The 6,001-nt window shown below is 42.8% G+C and overlaps 1 pseudogene; it reads left to right on the forward strand.

The window, feature by feature from the left end:
* Nucleotides 1-3,754: 3,754 nt before the first annotated feature.
* Nucleotides 3,755-4,478, forward strand: LOC110301007 (annotated as a pseudogene).
* Nucleotides 4,479-6,001: the final 1,523 nt, after the last annotated feature.

Raw genomic sequence — 6,001 nt, forward strand, 5'->3', positions numbered from 1 at the left:
GGTAATCTCTGGGGTTAGTTGTTGTCGTTGTCTCAGAAGTCTTAAGATCCTGTGGCGGGTGTTGTGGGTAGCTGGCGAGTGTCAACCGACCCTGCGTCCTAGCTACCCTGGTGCTTTTCTGACCGGAAGAGGNTTGTGGCCCTATGTAGGCCGGATTTCTCATGATGTTCATTTTTTAACTGTTTATCTTAGATCCTGAGATGTTTGTGTTCTGTTCAGGAAGATTTCCCCTGTACCAATGCATTCAAGACTATTTCCCACTTTTCTCTTCTATTAGATAACAGCAAATTTGGTTTTATGTTGAGATCCTTGATCCACTTGGACTTGAGTTTTGTACAGGGTGATAAATTTGGATCTATTTGCCTTCTTTTACATGCAGACAGTCAGACCAGCACCATTTGTTGAAGGTACTTTTTTTTCCCCACTGAATGATGTTATCTTCTTTGTTAAAAGTCAAGTGTTCATAGGTGTGCAGGTTTATTTCTTAGTCCTTGATTATATTTCATTGATCAACTTGTCTGTTTCTGCACTAATATCATGCATTTCTTTTAAAATCACTATTGCTTTAACCACCAGTACAGCTCGAAGTTAGGGGTGGCAATTCCTCCAGAGGTTCTTCTATTGTTCAGGGTTGTTTTGGCTCTTGTGGGTTTTTGTTTTTCCACATGAACTTGAGAATTGATCTTTCAAGGTTTATAAAACAATTGTGTGGAATTTTGATGGGAATTGCATTGAATCTGTAGATTGCTTTTGGTAGGATGGGCAATCTCACTATGGTAATCTTACTGATCCATGAGCATGGGAAATCTTTATATCTTCTGAGGTGTTCTTCAATTTCTTTCTTCAGGGACCTGAAGTTTTTCTCATCCAGATCTTTCACTTGCTTGATTAGAGTTACACCAAGACACTTTATATTGGTTGTGGCTATTTTGAAAGGTGTTACTTCCCTAATTTCTTTCTCAGCCTGTTTATTATGTGTAAAAAGGAGGGCCATTGATTTATTTGAGTTAACTTTATATCCAGCCACTTTGCTAAAGTTGTTTATCAGCAGTAGGAGTTCTCTGGTAGACTTTGGGAGTCACTTATATATACACTATCTTATCATCTGTGAATAGTGATACCCTGACTTCTTCCTTTCCTATTTGATCTTATTGCTTTCCCCTTGATCTCCTTTTGTTGTCTTACTGCTCTAGCTAGAACTCCAAGTACTATATTGAATAGCTAGGGAAAGAGTGGGCATCCTTGTCCCTGATTTTAGTGGGATTACTTCAAGCTTCTCTCCACTTAATTTAATGTTGGCTACTGGCTTGCTGTATGTTGTTTTTATTATGTTTAGGAATGTGCTTTGAGTCTCTGATCTCTCAAATACTTTTAACATGAAGGGAAGGTGGATTTTATCAAAGGTTTTTTTCAGCATTTAAGAGATAATCATGTGTTTTCTAATTTGAGTTTGCTTATATAGTGGATCACATTGATGGATTTCTTTATATTGAACCATCCCTGCATCCCTAGGATGAAGCCTACTTGATCATGGTGAATGATGGTTTTGATGTTCGAGAATTTTATTGAGTATTTTTATGTTGATCTTTATAAGTGAAATTGGTCTGAAATTTTCTTTCTTTGTTGTATCCTTGTGTGATTTAAGTATCAGGGTAACTGTGGCCTCATAGAATGAATTAGACAGTGTTCCTTCTCTTTCTGTTTTGTGGAATAGTTTGAGGAGTATTGGTATTAGCTCTTCTTTGAGAATCTGGTAGAATTCTTCCCTAAAATTATCTGGCCCTTTTTTTTTTCTTTTTTTTTTCTTTTTTCTTTTTGGTTGAGACTCTTAATGACTGTTTAGATGGTTTATTTGATTTGTTGTTGAGGTTTTGCCTTTTATTTACTTATTTTTTTTGTTGGATATTTTCTTCATTTACATTTCAAATGTTATCCCCTTTCCTATCCCCCCCTGAAACCTCCTATCCCATCTTCCCTCCCACTGCTTCTATGAGGGTGTTCCTCCACCCACCCACCCACTCTCACCTCCCCACCCTCTATTCCCCTACACTGGGGCATATATCGAGCCTTCATAGGACCAAAAATCTCTCCTCCCATTGATGCCTGACAAGCCCATCCTCCGTTACATATGCTGCTGGAGCCGTGTGTACTCCTTGGTTGATGGCTTAGTCCCTGGGAGCTCTGGGGGTTCTGGTTGGTTGATATTGTTGTTTTTCCTATGGGGATACAAACCCCTTCAACTCCTTCAGTCCTTTCTCTAACTTCTCTTTTGGGGACCACACATTCAGTCCAATGGTTGGCTGCAAGCATTCACTTCTGTATTTGTAAGGCTCTGGCAGGGCCTCTCAGGAGACAGCCATATCAGGCTTTTTTCAGCATGCACTTCTTGGGTATATAGTCTCTGGGTTTGGTAACTGTATATGGGATGAATCCCCAGGTGGGGCAGTCTCTGGATGGCCTTTCCTCCAGTCTCTGCTCTATACTTTATCTCCATATTTACTCCTGTAAATATTTTGTTCTCCTTCTAAGAAAGACTGAAGTACCCACACTTTGGTCTTGCTCTTCTTGAGCTTCAAGTGGTCTGTGAATTATACCTTGGTTATTTGGAGCATTTGGGCTAATATCCACTTATCTGTGAGTGCATACCATGTGTGTTCTTTTGTGATTTGGTTACCTCACTTAGGATGATATTTTCTAGTTCTATCCATTTGTCTAAGAATTTCATGAATTCATCATTTTTAATAGCTGAGTAGTACTCCATTGTGTAAATGTACCACATTTTCTGTGTCCAATTCCATGTTGAGGGACATTTGGGTTCTTTCCAACTTCTGGCTATTATAAATAAGGCTGCTATGAACATAGTGGAGCATGTGTCCTTATTGCATGTTGGAGCATATTCTGGGTATATGCCCAGGAGTGGTATAGCTGGGTCCTCAGGTAGTACCATGTTCAATTTTCTGAGGAACCGCCAAACAAATCAGTAGCCTTCCTCTACTCAAAGAATAAACACGCTGAGAAAGAAATTAGGGAAATGACACCCTTCACAACAGTCACAAATTTTATTACATACCTTGGTGTGACTCTAATCAAGCAAGTGAAAGATCAGGATAACAAGAACTTCAAGTCTCTGAAGAAGATCTCAGAAGATGGAAAGATCTCCCATGCTCATGGATTGGCAGGATTACTATAGTAAAAATGGCTATCTTGTGGAAAGCAACCTACAGATTCAATGCAATCCTTATCAAAATTACAACTCAATTCTTCATAGAGTTAGAGCAATTTGCCAATTCATTTGGAATAACAAAAAACCCTAGAATAGTGAAAACCATTTTTAACAATAAAAGAACTTCTAGGGGAATCACCATCCCTGACTTCAAGCTGTATACTACAGAGCAATAGTGATTAAAAACTGTATGATCAACAGGATTGGTGGGGTGCCACGTTGGCACGTGGCCGATGCCATGTTGAAGCCTGGCAGAGGCAGCGGAGGCCAAGCAGTGGGAGCGAGGCTCAGGGTTGGGTGGCCAGGAAGCCAGGGTGAGGGGCAGGGTGAGGGACAGTATTAGGGACAGCCCTGTTCAGGCCTAGCTAGAACCTGGGTACTGAGGAGCCGGCTTCACACAGACAGTTCCTCCTGGGCTTCCTCGGCATCACTGCGCATGCCTGGGATGGTTTGGCTGCTTCCTCTTACGTTGGCTTTCTGAAGGAGCGCTTGCCAGTTTCTCAAATTCCTGAGACCTCTACACCTCCGAGTATGAGTGACTGGATGTCCATTGCCAAGGAATATGACCCGCTTAAAGCTGGCAGCATCGATGGTACAGATGAAGACCCACATGACCGAGCTGTGTGGAGGGCCATGCTGACCTGCTATGTCCCCAACAAAGGAGTCACTGGAGACCTCCTCCTTACCCTGTTTGTGGCATAACTGAACTTGCAGACCAAAGAGGAGAAGTTCTCCCGGTATGGTGACATTCGGGGGTTGCAGTTGGTTTGTGACGTGGTGACAAGATTCTCCAAGGGCTACGCCTTCATTGAGTACAAAGAGGAGAGGGCCCTGATGAAGGCCTACAGAGATGCTGATGGCCTGGTCATCGATCAGCATGAGATATTCATGGACTATGAGCTAGAGAGGACTCTCTGTGGCTGGATCCCTCCGTGGTTGGGTGGTGGATTGGGTGGGAAAAAGGAATCTGGGCAACTGAGGTTCAGTGGCCGAGATTGGCTTTTCCGAAAACCCATTAACTTGCCAGTTGTCAAGAATGAACCACATAGAGAAGGGAAAAGGGAAAGGGAGGGAACAATCTCGATCTAGGGACAGACAGTAGGACCCCAGGCCCAGGGAATGGGACCATGATAGGGGTCGAGAGAAACACTGTCAAGAGAGGGCCAGGGTGTGGCCTGAGAATGATTGGGAAAGAGAGAGGAAGTTCAGGGAGGAGAGGGCCAAAACGAGGGACATGAGGGACAGAAGTAAGTAGAGGCAGCAGCAGGCAGTCTCCGTCAGGCTGGGGCAGTTCCTTTTGCAGTACTGGGGATTGAACGAGAGAGTGTGGCATGCCAGGCAAGCGCTCCAACCACAGCCACATAGGATGAGAGGGAGAAACAAGTGTCTAAAGAAGTCATGGCTCATGTGGAAATAGAAAAGTTTTCACATGCTCTCAATCCAGCACTTGGGAATTGGAGGCAGGAGAATGTTAAGCTCCAGAAGACATCAAGACCACCCGTCTTGCCTTTCATCCCAGAAAATGAGGTTTCACTCTGGAAGCCAAACTAGACTTCACCGGACGAGACACTGGATTAGTTGTGGCCTTTTCATCTTTCCCCTGCTATTCATTTCCATCAAGGGTAGTCCTTACTTCTGGAGATTTGAAGTTCAAAACCGGCGGGGACTAGACCTCCTGACAGCTAAAGAAGGTGATTTTTGCCTGTTCCTACAAGAAGAATTCTACGCCAACCAATCTGGGATAGTAAAAAATAAAATCCAGGAACTACAGACAGACATAAAAAATTTCAGTAACCTTGAGTTCTTTGGTTCTGGTATTTTTTGAAAATCCCATATGGAAGTGGATCCTCCCACTCATAACACCTTTCTTGGTCATCTTCCTGGCATTATTATTCGCTCCTTGTCTTATTAATCTTGTCTCTACATTCCTTCAGCAACAAGTAAAAAAAAATTCTAACCAAAGCATTAATTAGCTCCTGTTACAGGATTACCAGCCGCTGCCCACAAAGGAATCACTGTCCATAGAAGAGCCTGATTCAGACGATTACCAAACGGATTCTGATGGCAAAAGCCAGATATGCCCTGAAATTGACGACGCCCCTAAACAGCAGGAAGTAGTTTGAGAGACATGACACCCTTATTCCCTCTTCACCATTGGTTTCTCCTGTCTTTTCTCCTCTTCTTTTTATAATAACAAGAAGGGAGGAATGTTAGTACCAGGGCACTCCTAGCCCCAGCCTAACTATGTGACCTGCGTTGCGGGGGCCAATGACCCTCAATCCCACAATCCACTTGGCTCACTTCCTACCCTCACTGGTGTGACGTCATTTTCTGTATAAATTAGGAGATCACTCCCTTCTCTTTTTCTTCTCTTTCTTCTCTCTCCCCTCTTTCTCTTTTCCTCTTCTCTGCCCTTCTACCCACTTTGCTGCCCCCCTACTTCTGCACAATAAACCTCTCTCACGTGGAACCACCTTGGCCTGGTCTGCTGTTTGGTTTACCCGCTCAAAATATATATTAATGTTGCTTGATATTAATTAATTCATAAAAAACCCCATTAAAATGGGGTACAGAGCTAAATAAAGAATTTTCAATTTAGGAATATCGAATGGTTGAGAAGCACCTAAAGAAATGTTCAACATCCTTAATCATCAGGGAAATGCAAATCAAAACAACCAGGAGATTCTACCTCACACCAGTCAGAAAGGCTAAAATCAAAAACTCAGTTGACAGCAGATACTGGTGAGGATGTGGAGAAAGAGGAACACTCTTCCATTG

This window comes from Mus caroli, chromosome 9 (genome assembly GCF_900094665.2).
Source record: "Mus caroli chromosome 9, CAROLI_EIJ_v1.1, whole genome shotgun sequence".
In the NCBI taxonomy this organism is placed as follows: Eukaryota; Metazoa; Chordata; class Mammalia; order Rodentia; family Muridae; genus Mus; species Mus caroli.